Source organism: Anastrepha ludens, chromosome 6 (genome assembly GCF_028408465.1).
Source record: "Anastrepha ludens isolate Willacy chromosome 6, idAnaLude1.1, whole genome shotgun sequence".
Lineage (NCBI taxonomy): Eukaryota > Metazoa > Arthropoda > Insecta > Diptera > Tephritidae > Anastrepha > Anastrepha ludens.
The window spans coordinates 15,958,089-15,972,144 of record NC_071502.1 but is presented as its reverse complement, the minus strand read 5'-3'; positions in this window follow the sequence as shown (position 1 = coordinate 15,972,144).

The window sequence follows — 14,056 nt, the reverse complement described above, 5'->3', positions numbered from 1 at the left end:
GGAAATATGGAACAAGTTCATTGAAAATAGTCAAGCTTGCTATCAACCAGGGCAAAATATAACAGTTGACGAGCAATTATTTCCGTCAAAAGCCAGGTGCAGGTTTACCCAGTATATGCCTAATAAACCCAACAAATTTGGTATCAAATTCTGGCTTGCATCAGATGTTAGTAGCAAATATATTTTAAATGGTTTTCCTTATTTGGGGAAAGATGAACAACGAACATCGTCAATGCTTCTCAGTGAACACGTTGTTCTGAAACTGTCGGGCCATATACAAACTGTGGAAGAAATATCACGACCGATAACTTTTTCACCAGCTTGTCACTCGCGACAAAATTATTGGCCAAAAAAACAACTCTAGTTGGAACTATTAAAGCAAACAAAAGAGAACTACCCAAAGCAGCCAAACAAAGGAAGGATACGATGCCTCGTTTTTCCACTCTGCTATATAAATCAGATAATTGTGTTCTTACACTATATAAAAGCAAACTAAATAAAAGAGTAGCTGTCACAGAAACAAAACAAATAATATATGTGCAAAATGTCAAAAATATGTTTGCGGAGATGTACACATAAAAAGATTTCCACCTTAATTTGCATAAAATGTACAAATAAAAGTGAATAAATTATTTTTTTTTCCAAGTGAAGTAAATTTTTTTTATTGTTAATATGTACTAATAACTATAAATAATATAAAAAATATTAAAAATTAACTTTAAACAAATTTCTTTACACATTAGTTATTCTTTCATAATGCAGTCATTTTGACTGCTTTTGAGCAATATATGTAGGTATATAACAGGTGGCGCTCAAGTAATCCTCCTATCAGAAAATGCTATAAATTTTGCGATTGGCCCCTAATGTCAGTTCTGTTTTGACATTTGTGTAGTAAACACATGCGAAATACACGTTAATAAACAATGTTACGCTACACTGCTCCAGAACGCGGAATATTGCTGACTATTTATTTGACCAATAATCGGTCGGTGACTTTGGCACAACGTGAATTCCGTCGCAGATTTCCTCGCCGTCCAACGCCTACTGGTGAAACACTGCGACGTTTAGCCCCGCGCCTCGAAGAGACTGGCGCAACACGAGATGCTGCGAGCCGTGGCAGACCCCGGAGTAGCCGTTCTGCAGAGAATATTGCTGCTGTAGCCGAGGATGTCATAGAAGCGCCGTCGACATCGACCAGACGACGTGCCACGCAAATGGGTTTCAGACGGTGGTCTTTACAGCGAATTTTGGTACAAGATTTGAAGATATTTCCGTACAAAGTCCAGACGGTGCATCAGCTGTTAGCTGCTGACCGCCTATTGCGTCTAACATACGCTCAAGCCATCCTTAATCACCACCAAAGGAAGATGATTTTTCATCAAAAATAATCATGAGTGATGAGGCCCATTTCCATCTTAGCGGGTACGTAAATAAGCAAAATTTACGCTTCTGGGGAACTGAAAATCCGCGTGTAACCCACGAAGAGCCGTTACACCCACTCAAAGTCACTGTATGGTGTGCTGTTTTCGCTGGAGGAGTCATCGGACCTTTTTTCTTCGAAGACGTCGCGGGCCAAACGGTTACTGTGAATGGTGAGCGCTACAGAGCAATGATCAACGAATTCTTTTTGCCTCAACTTGATGAATTAGGATTGGAAAACATGTGGTTCCAACAGGACGGTGCAACGGCACACACTGCACGTGCCACAACCGATATGCTGAAGGATGCATTTCCCGGACGCCTAATCTCCCGTTTTGGCGATTTGCACTGGCCAGCAAGATCGCCTGATTTGACCGCTCCAGACTTCTTTTTGTGGGGCTTTTTGAAGTCGCGGATTTATGTCCACAAGCCTCAGACTCTTGCAGCTCTTAAAGACAATATCCGTCAAAAATGTGAGGACCTATCGCCGGAAGTTTTGGCCAAAGTGATGGAAAATGCCATAAAAAAGGCTCAAACTGTGGGCAATTAACTGTGGCGGCGGCCATTTACATGACATCATATTCTCGACTTGATGTAAAAAAAATTAAAAGAAAAAATAAAAATAATCCACAAGAAGAATCAAAGCTTTTCATTTTTTTTAAATTACAGCCAAAAAACATCGCAAGGTTACTTTTGTACTATACTAACTTTCTGTCTTTCTAGTGTTAATCTGAGTGACTGCATTACATATTGTTATGCCTGAATTCTGTCGCCTCATTACAAACCCTGTTTCATGGGACAATTTTTAATACCTCAGTACAGCAGATCTAGTCGGTATATACAAATTCGCAGCTGGTCCTTCAAGAATTTGCATTTTTATGTTACTTTAAGTCAAAACTAATTCAGAGACTTGGCACCAGCGCTTTGATTGAAAGTGATGTAGCATTTGGTTTTATACGTAGCCAAATGCAGATAGAAAGGAAGATCAAATTTATTGCATTACTTTATTTTTTTTTTCCTTTTAGACTTTCCTGGACGGTTTGAAAAGGGACCCATAGTGTAATGATAAGCTCCAGTGGTATCACAATGGACCTATGAAAGATCTAAGTGTGTCATTGCGACAGCCATCCCACCTATCTACCTACCTAGCCTTTCCCTTTCCCTTACCACCCTCATCAAATTCACTTGAATCGCTTGCTGTGAAAACAACCCGCTGTGGATTTACACAGTCTCCAGCGATTAACCATTTAATTTGATTCAATCACACATTTGACCAAATTTGTAATCACATCATTATCAGGCAACCCAGCAGCCTGCACATTTTAACAAAATAAACTTCAGCTCCACCAACACCAATGGCATCAACGGCACATTGTTGCCGTCATCCAGTAACATCAAAAGTAAATACTTAGAGGTGATGAGTTCGAAGAAAAATGCCGCCACAATTTTACTGCCCATATACGTAGGATGGACAACATAGAGCACCTAAACAGACACACACGAGTATAAAGAGGAAAAGACGAAAAAAAAAAAAATAAATAAATGAAATAAAAATAAAAAACAAATCGCCGCCGCCAAAGCATCAATGCCTTGCAATGTCGCTGGTGGTGCCTGCGAAGAGTCGCCAACTCAACTTGGCTAATTTCGCCAAATTTGGACGTATGAACTAAACAACGGCCGCATATTTGAGCGTAAAAAGGAGGAGCGAAAAAACTTGTCATTTGTGATTTGATAATGTTTCGTTTTATCTTATTGTACCTTCAAATTTGATTTTCTGTTTTTCGCTGCACATTTGCAATATTTTTCCACTCCGCATTTTTTCATTGAAAATCAAAAGCAAAAGTGCAGAAAATTGTTTATGTGTTCGGCTGTCAGTGAGACAAACTACAGCATATAACGGCTGACATTCGCGGACAGCCGCTGGCGTTTTTGTTGCAATGACTAGTTTGCCACATTTGGTGAAACACTTTCCTTTGTTTCTATTTATTTACTTTGCTCCTTTGTTTATTTGTATTAAATGCGTTAACGAAAATGTTTAGCGAGAGCCGACAAGTATTTGGTGTTACGCCAAATGCATAATTCGTTTTATGTAAAATACTAAGGCATTGCATAGACAAATTGTCACATTAATTAACTGTTAAATAAACTGTGCACAGTCGTCGAAGATCAGAAGTAATGCCAAGCCTGGCTTGGTTATCGATTTTGAGTTGCTTGTGCAAATGGGTGTGCAGTGCTAGCAACTTGCAACATTAGCACGAAATTGTCAGTAACAATGAATATTACGCATGCGCACTCGTATTTGGCAGCGCGAGGTCGCTGTTTAGTGCGCAAAAATCACCCGATTGCATTGATTGCAGTCTTTTGTAGAAATTTCAATACTAGACAAACAAAAAGCAACAAAAAACAAAAGCAAAACAAAAAAAGCAATAAAACAGTTAATTTTGCATAGTACAAAATAGCAGGGTGCCCATTATAATGCCCCATAAACTGCCAAAGGACTTTTTAATTATAAGGTAGATACCTATGAATTGAGTTTTTTTTTCAATTTCAAAAGTTTATTAACAAAAAATGGTTACAAATTTAATCTTCAAAATAACAGCCATCGCTAGCGATATATTTTTCCCACCTCTCAGGCAATTTGTGGATGCCGCGCCAAAAAATTGGCTGTCTTTGGCCGCAAACCAATCATCGAGAAATTTTTTGGCTTCTTCGTGAGAATGGAAGCGCTGCACAGTGGTTCCGCCGCGTAGGAAGAGCGGTCATAAGAACTTTTGGCGTGATAAATGACTTTTTAGTACGTTTTGAAGTTGAGAAATGTTTTTATTTGTTAAAAAAACATTAAGACATATAAAAAGTAATCACTACATATTATAAAACAAAGTCGCTTTTTCTGTCCCTATGTCCCCTTATACGCTTAAATCTTTAAAACTACGCAACGGATTTTGATGCGGTTTTTTTTTAAAGATAGATTGATTGAAGAGGAAGGTTTATATCTATATAATGTGAAGAAATATATAAAGGGGGCGTGGCAATCGGTCAAAATGTGGCAAAAAAACATAATTTTTTTGTTTTCACGGCCATAAATCATAAACGAATCAACCAATTAAAATGAAACTTTCTTGAAGTTTAACTTTGAAATATTTACTTTCGTTCTGCATCAAAAAAAAAATTGATTTATTTGTTATTTAATCAAAATTGTTTAAACAAAAGCAGCTCTTTTTCCAAAAAAAGCTGTTTGTGTGTGTGTTCGCTGTCAACCGAATGAAGCAACAGGCGTTAAGCGATAATCTCACCACACCGCATTAATGTTGAATTACATCGTATGGTGACGTATGTATGTATGTATTTACGAATCGCTCGCATTATTTCATTTCGGACGTATGTACATATGTATCTATGTATGTACTGAATTCCATGTAATTATATGTACATACAATTTTACAGCGAAATAAAACGCTATTTTCAGGTTCTATATTAGTAAATCGCACATAATTAAAATACAGTTTTTGAATAGTTTTTATTGATTCGGAGCGCGTTTAGTTTGCTATCAATTCCATACAATAACATTTTTTGTCATTTACTTTTTACGACAACTAATAGCTTATTTTCGAAGCGATTTCAACAAATGGGTACAACATTAATCCTTATCCAATTAAATACCTTAAATACATTGTTGTTTTCATATAGATCTATGTATATGGCTCTTTACAGCATATAATTAAAAACAATATTTTTCAAGATATTACATCAGTAATTAGTAATTGAGATCTACCGGAAAAATTGCGTTAGCTGTTGCGTCATCCGGCATTGCCGCTACTCTTTTGGAAAGAGGCCGAACCACACACTCTACAATGAAGCACCCGCTGAAAATCGCCACCGATGATGATAACAGCGTCTGTAGTGTTTCTAGACAGAGCAATACAGGAAAATTGATGCGTGACTGCTCATTAATAGTCTGGGACGAAGCTACCATGTCAAACAAGACGTCTGTGGAAGCATTGGATAGGACAATGCGCGATTTGCGCAACAAAAATGCACCTATGGGTGGATGTACAATTCTGTTCTCAGGAGATTTCCGTCGGGCTGACGAAATAAATGCTTCGCTAAAAAGATCCCACCTTTAGTCGTATGTCAATAAATTAGAGCTTAAAACTAATATGAGGATTTCGTCATCTTCACGTGAGAACAGGCTATTTCCAGAGATGCTGCTAAAAGTTGGCAATGGAGAATTAACACAAAGTGAGGGAAGGATTAACCTAGAAAACCTTTGTGTTTTGATAGACAACATCCAAGAGTTAGTCAACAATGTCTATCCAGACATTGATAACATAAGTTATAAGACAATATCTTGGTTTAAAGAAAGAGCTATTCTGTCACCAACTAACGAACAAGTAGATAAAGTAAATAACTTGATTATTTCAAAGATTGATGCGCCGACGAAAATATACTACTCGGTCGATACTGTTCTCGATTTGGAAGAAGCTGTTCAATTTCCTACAGAATTTCTAAATTCTTTGAACCCGTCTGGACTCCCTCCTCACAAAATGGAGCTGAAAATAGGTTGTCCTGTTATTTTATTAAGAAACCTAAGTCCACCTAAACTTTGCAATGGCACGCGTTTGCTGGTAAAATCACTGAAAACTTTCATAATAGAGTGCACAATACTCACAGGATGTGGTACCGGAGAAGATGTATTGATTCCCCGAATCCCTCTGATACCATCGGATCTACCATTCCAATTTAAACGCTTACAATTTCCGGTAAAGACATCTTTTGCAATGACCATTAATAAATCTCAGGGTCAAACCTTCAACGTTGCAGGCTTAGATTTGAGTGTTGACTGTTTTTCTCATGGCCAACTGTATGTCGCTCTTTCAAGAGTAACCTCTAGAGAAAACATGTTTGTATTGTCTAATGACAAGAAGGCTATGAACGTTGTATATAAAGACATTCTGTAATATAGTAATTGTTGTAAAAATAAAATAAATACATATGTAAAAATGTAAAAAGTTAATATGCAAAAATGTAGGGTATGAATTTAGATATCCCAAAGATAGCAGGAAATCTTCATGCTATAAAGAAAGGGGAATTGTTTTACTCCAAATTTAACGCGTGCGGGCCACGGGCAATAATGAATAAGCCAAAACTACTGGATCGATTTTAATCATTTTTTCAGTGAGTGACATAGGGTATATATTTTATACCCGTGCGAAGCTGGGCGGGTTGCTAGTATATATATATAATAAGAATATACATAAGATATAATAATAATAATATATAATAAAGTAATATATAATTAATATAAAAAGTCAAAGGAAAATTAGGTACACACATTTTTTATATACAATTTTTTTTTTGCATAAATCTTAAATTATAAACAATAATAGAAAAAAAAACATTAAATTCCGAAAGGATGAGCATAAAGTATACTTTGATGCCAGTTAACTGATTCTTATTTATGAAAACAATAAAATATTCACTTCCAAAAAAGTTAATGTACTTAGAAATACAAAACTTTTAACTCCATAAATCTAACACTTCTCTTGACCTCATAGATTTCTTTTTACATGGTAATTTTCGTAGACTATATTAGATATATGTAAATGGATCGGAATTAAGAAGAAGCCTGTGCAAAAGATCCGTGTTAGTTACAGTTCTTGAGTTCTTTCTGGTATTGTCACGTCTGAATTGTTTCACTAATTTATTACATGATTCAGCTGCCTCCTCTGATAATTCTCCAATTGATAATAAACAATGATCGATCACCTCCGACCCATGAATGAGCACTTTATGAACTGATGCAGGTAAATTATACCGTGAATATTTACTAACTAGAATTTTAGCAGTAATGCGTATATTTTGAATTTATTCAAATTAATTTTAAAACCAGATGAAAGACATTGTAGGAGATAACTATATCTGTTTATAACGTGTTTGTCTATTCCTGTGATTTCGGATGATATGGTTGAATGAAGGAAACATTTTCGTGCTGTATTTCCATCATTAGAGGTGCCTCTTCCTCCAATTCGCGGTTTGTCAACTATCAAGCCTAATTGTTCTCTAAACTCCCTCTGAACAAATTCTTTTCTCTTAGCTTAAAGTGCTTTTTCCTCAGATGAACGTGCTTACCACCTTTTAAATTCGATTCAATAAAAAACATGAATAAAGTATTCAAAAAATATAATCCAGATGAAATAGTCCATCGGACTTGCGTCTGGCAAATGCGAAAGCCATTGTGTGGACGAAATGAAGTGTGGAACATGATTTTTTAACCATTCTTGATTCACACGAGCTTTATGAGACGGTGCCGAGTCCTGTTGGAACGTCCATGGTCTACGACCGAAATGTTTGCGTGTCCACGGCTCTAAAACATTTTTCCGATAATGAGTCGCATTCACTTTGGCACCAGGCTCGATAAAAACGATTGGAGTGCGTCCATCAGCGGTCAATGTGGCCCAAACCATTACTTGCGATGGGAAATTGCTTCGAGTGGCCATACGTAGACTCATATTCGCGTATGAGCATGAGCATTCGGTCAAGTAAACACGATCGTTTTGAGTGTTTATGAACTACTCAATTGGGAAATTTTTTTCATCAGAGAACACAATGTTAGGAAATTCGCCACGTTCGTGCAAGCACAACAGCTCCTTTGCTCTTTCGCACCGAACTTTTTTTTTGCTGTGATGAAAGATCGTGGGCTTTTTGGAACTTGTAAGCCTTGACCTTGAGCTCATTTTTCAATATGCGTCGAATGCTGTCTTGCGATATTTTCAGTTCTTTGGCCGTTTTTCTTCCACTTCGACGTGGATTTCGTTCAAGTCGAGCCTTCACTTTCCGAACCATTTCTGGCGTTGTTGCGGTTTTTTTTGGTCCACCTCCTTAGCGTTTTGCAATGTTACCAGTATCATTGTAACGCTTTATAGTGCGATACACAAACATTTTATTCTCTTTGAGGTGACTGAGCTCACGAACAATGGCTGGTTGTGATTTTCCACCCAAATAACTATAATGCAATGACCCTATTACGTTTGAATTCCATCACAGAAAAAAAAGAATCAACAAAACTGAGACGCAAATGCTTTTGATGGCTTAATACTGTGGGCAAAAAGTAAGGTGAATTTGGTTGTAAAATGAAAAACCTTTATTTATTCTTGTAAATCAATTTCATCCCCTTCAAAATAATCCCCTCTCGATGAAATACAGTTATGCCAACGATTTTTCCAATCCCCGAAACATGCCAAATAGTCCATTTCCGGTATAGCCACCAGCACCTTCTTCGATTCAGCTTTTATCTCCTCAATCGACTCGAACCGCGTTCCCCGGAGTGGTCTCTTGAGTTTTGGGAATAGCCAGAAGTCACACGGAGCCAAATCAGGCGAATACGGTGGTTGCGGAACGATATGCGTTGGATTTTTTGGCGAAATGGTCACGAAGAACGAATGCAGTGTGAGACGGTGCATTATCGTGATGCAAAAACCAAGAGTTGTTGGCCCATAATTCTGGTCTTTTTAGACGAATTGCTTCACGTAAACGACGCATAACGCTCAAATAATATTCCTTATTAACAGTTTGGCCAGGTGGAAGGAATTCATAGTGCACCACACCACGAAAATCGAAAAATTGTCATCATGACCTTTATTTTCGAACGACTTTGACGTGCTCTTTTCGGTCTGGCCTCGCCTTTAGCACGATACTCGTATTCGCTTGATTGGTCGGTTGTTTCAGGGTCGTGAGCATAAATCTAAGTCTCATCTCCCATAATGATGCATTTGAGCTTGTCCTGATGGTCTGAAAGCATTGTTTTACACACATCAACGCGACGACTTTTTACCAAGAAATTGAGAGTTTTCGGTACCAAACGAGATTTGACTTTTCGTAGGCCCAAATGGTCTTTCAAAATGGTTTTCACAGATCCTTCTGATATTCCGATCATATCAGTAAGGTCTTTAACAGTCAACCGACGATTTTTGAGCACTAACTCCTTCACTTTATTGACGTGTTGGTCATCTGTTGACGTCGATCTTCTTCCGGACACGTTCTCGATCCTGTTTGAAGTCTTTGTACCACTTATAAACATTTTTCTGCGACATGGTCGAATCACCAAATGCCTTCTGCAACATGCTAAACGTTTCCGCAGCCGAAATTTCATTCCGCAAACAAAATTTGATGGCACTTCTCTGCTCAATCAAATCAGACATTGTAAAAATCGAAAAATGCACTCTTGGTCGTTCGGTAAACACAAGCGTAAATATATTACTGATAATGACATTCACATGAAAGTTGTTATTAACAGATGTTATTAACAGTGCTGCCAACTCATGAAAACAATAAATAGAGCGAAATTTTAATCCCGCGAAGTTTGACAAATAAATTCACCTTATTTTTGCCCACAGTAGTATAAACAATATAATGAACTGTCATTAGAACAATTTTGACGTTGATGTCATGAGCTGTTTTGCAGATACAAGCGGTATGAAGTTGGTAATACTTCATATCGTTCGCCCTGTATATTCAAGTGGTGATGGAGACTCACTACCAAATTTCGTCAAATCGGTTTGAGTTGCAGGAAATTCCACTCGATTAGTTGGGGGGTTGAAATGATATTAAAATCCCTTAAGTAGCCGCTTTAATTAAGGCACTAATTCTAGTATTTCACTTATTTGACCTTTATAATAAAAAATACAATTTTCCCGCTTCAGTATCCCACAAATTCCCGTCTAATTAGAACAAATGATTAATTCGTCACCAGCACAAGGGCCAAAATTCTTACAATCAAATCGAATGGACATGTGCACAATCATAAATATCTATTAATTTGGGCACCTACTACTCCAGCCCGAATGTGCAGTCGTTCTTTAAGTGCAATAATTCACCGCAATAACTCCCAGAACGCGGGACAATTGAATTTAATTGTGTGCACTTGAGTTGAAACGCGCGCCGGGGTCACTGGAGCACAACACACCAGCGCGCAAGGGATGCCCAGAACAACAACAAAAACACCCACAAAGACAGTAATGAGCGCAGCTTTAATTTCAACTGCTGTGGGCTGCATAGCAGACATGGAATTGGATTGCTGCAGAACCGTTAAAAGTAAATTGTGTGGACCTTTCGTTGTTTATATTGCAACAATTTAAATATTACGAAGTGCACATTGCACACACAAACATACATACATACATACATACATACATACATACATATATACATAGTAAACACACGACAAAGAAATAACTGAAAGCGGTAATAAAAAAGGCTGTTTAACGTACACAGCAACAGACGATACAAAGCGCACTTTAATGAGATTTAAATAAACAATCATTACCAAAGAACGAACTCTTTGGGTTATTTTGAAGGCCGTTCTTCCGCCACAGACTTTACAGCGCCAAGTCTGACATTTTCATTGAGCCATACCACCTCACTGCTTCTTGCCTTTGCTTGCCCAGCGTTTGCCCTGCCATCCACACCTCAAATACGCGCGAGGCAGCACACACAACAAGTAGTCAGACAAAGTCAGCAGCTAGCCGGTGTGTCGGTCAAAGAGTCATCGACACCCACCCACCGCTAAGCACTTAGCCCATGTGCCGCCAGCGATGGCAAAATAAAATCCACTTCAAGTTAAGCGAACAACAACACAAATCGTACATCATCGAACACACCCAAAAAGTGGCGTCACTTCATTAGCAACAATAGCAGCAGCAGCAGCATCCGCAGACGGGTACAGTGTTTTGACGCAGGGAAGCATGTGAAGAGAAAAGAGAAATGAAAATAATGCAGTTATAATAATAATAACATTTAATAATAATAATAAACATTCTCCAATGGCATTAAAATACTTAGTGGACTTGATAAGTGCCGAAAGATCAGAATAGTTAAAGGGAAAGTGGTTTATCGACATGTAACTGCGGCAAGTAGCGGACTCAACATAACAGAAATGGAACTGGCAGAGGTATACAAGTATCAGGTCAGTCCATAAGTTCGTGCTTATTTTACCCATAATTTCACTTTTGTGCGATTTTTGCATGCATGAAATTATTCGCGGAATATAACGGAGCTACTTGTATTTTCTTTGATATAATATATGTATTGTACATTCAACAAGTGATTTTAATCGCGGATAGAAGCAAGTGTTGTTAAAAAATAAAATAGAATCTTCGAACGCGTATAAGAGGCATATTTTGTATTTTTTTATAAAAGTGGTAAAAATGCAACAACTGCTGCTGCAGAAATAAACACTGCTCACGGAGAGGATACCGTGTCATCGACACCACCCACCCAAATTTGACAGTCGATATGATAGCTCAGAGGTTAAATGCATCGCATGGAACAGTTCACAGGCACCTGGTGCAGTTGGGAAAGGTTTCAAAGCTGGGAAAGCTATGGTTCCGCATAGACTTTCCCTTGCCAACCTTCAGTAGAGAGTGAATGTGTGTTCTCAGCTGCTGCAACGACTTGAAAATGAAAGTTTTTTGAACCGTATCGTTACTGGTGAAGAAAAATGGGTCCTTTACAATAATCCTGTTCCCAATGGTTAGATAAAGATGAAACACCAGAACCGACCCCGAGAGATGGCCTTCACCCCAAGAAGAATCTCTTGTGTATTTTGTGGGATATGGCCGGTATTGTTTATTAGGAACTTCTGGAACCAAACCAGACGATAACTGCTGATTATTATTCCCATCAGCTATCAAACCTGAATGAGGCACTTAAAAACAACCGACCATCTTTAGTGAATAGACGCAAAGTTTTTTTTCACCACGATAAAGCAAAACCTCCTACCGCAAGGCAAACATTAGGCAAGCTGAATGAGCTCTGATGGGAGCTAATGCCGCATCCAACATACTCTCCGGATATTGCACCTTGTGATTATCACCTTTTCCGTGGACTTCAATCCCATATGAGTAACAAGAACTACTCCTCAAAAGAAGCTATAAAAAGGGATATCGAAGCGTATTTTGGCTCCAAGGACAAACAATTTTTTGAGCAGGGAATTAAAAATTTGCCGAAACGTTGGGAAGACATTGTAAATAATGAAGGAAAATATATTATTGATTAATAAATACTTTAAACATTTTTTTACTAATGTTAAAACCACCTTTAAAAAACGCACAAACTTATGGGCTGACCTGATACCTTGCAAAGCAACAGCATAAATACGATGCAAATGAGAAAAAATCTGGCAAAAACCAAATCCACGCTATTAATTCATTTATCGTCCCGGTGGTACCATATAGCTTCGGAATTGTAAAATGGTCATCTACTGCAATAGAAAATCTGCAGCGTATAATACGTACAATTATGACTAAATACAATGCGCGCCATCAAAAAACTCTGTCGTTCGAATGATGCTACCTAGAAAAACGGGCGGCAGGGGACAGATTGATGTTGGAGCACTGCATGACAAACTTATCTTAAGCATAAGAGCATACTTTCAACATAAGTGTTCCCAATTCGATCTGCACAAACCTGCAATTGCTACGGATGATAATTACACCCCACTTCGGATGAATCAATCCTACGAAATCAGGAACGCAACCACAATAGATGAAAGATTCAAAGATGGTCTGAAATGGCTGTTCATGGCGTGCATCGAAAAGACTTGCTGAGCCCACATGTCGACCAAAAATTGTCGCACTTATGGCTTACCAAAAAGTCGATATTCTCCGAAACGGAGGGTACCATTTTCGCCATACAAGATGGTGTGATTCCAACTAGAAATTACATTAAATAGGTAATGTGAGATCCAAATGCCGCTGCAGACAGAGGTCGAAGATGCAATAATCGGAGTGAGACATTAAACCATGTGCTAGCGGGATGCACCACACTGGCGAATTCTATGTACATGAAGCGACCCAATGACATCGCGAAAATAATTCATCTAAAACTGACGCAGATGTACGACTTCAATCCAAGCAAAATACCGTACTTCAGATACATTCCAGAACCTGTTCAAGAAGACTCCAAATACCTTTTGTATTATGACCGAACAATTTTAACGAATGCAACAAGAGATCACAATTGGCCAGACATTTTCTTGATCGATAAATTTCAAACGACTGGTTATATTATTGATATTGCTGTTGCTCTGAAATATGCAGAAAAAATATCAAATTATTATCATTTAGGGATTGATGTCAAAGTTAAGGAAGGTGTACATCCTGCCAATTGTCATCTTAGCGCATGGACTAGTGCATAAAAATTTAGCAGACAACGTCAAAACACTTCAGCTCCCGGAATCTCTCATTTTTGATATGCAGAAAGCAGCTCTACTTAATTCTTGCCATATAGTTCGAAACTTTTTACAGTGAACGCATTGATCTTTATCAATTTGTCAATTATTTAATATTATACAATATTTCTAAGTGCAATATTAGTTATAACTTACGTGCCTTCTATATAAGGGCTTTTCCAATAAGAGCTGTTATTCCCGTCAAAGATCAATGGTTTCGTTGCTTGTGTGGCACGTAGCGCCGTCTTGTTGAAAATAAACGTTGTCCAGATCAATACCATCCACTTCCGGCCATAAAAAATCATTAACCATCTCTCGAAAGCGCAATCCATTCACCGTAGCTGTTGCTCCATCTTCAATCTCGAAAAAGTAAGGTCCAATGACTCCGCTGGACCATAAACCGCACCAAAC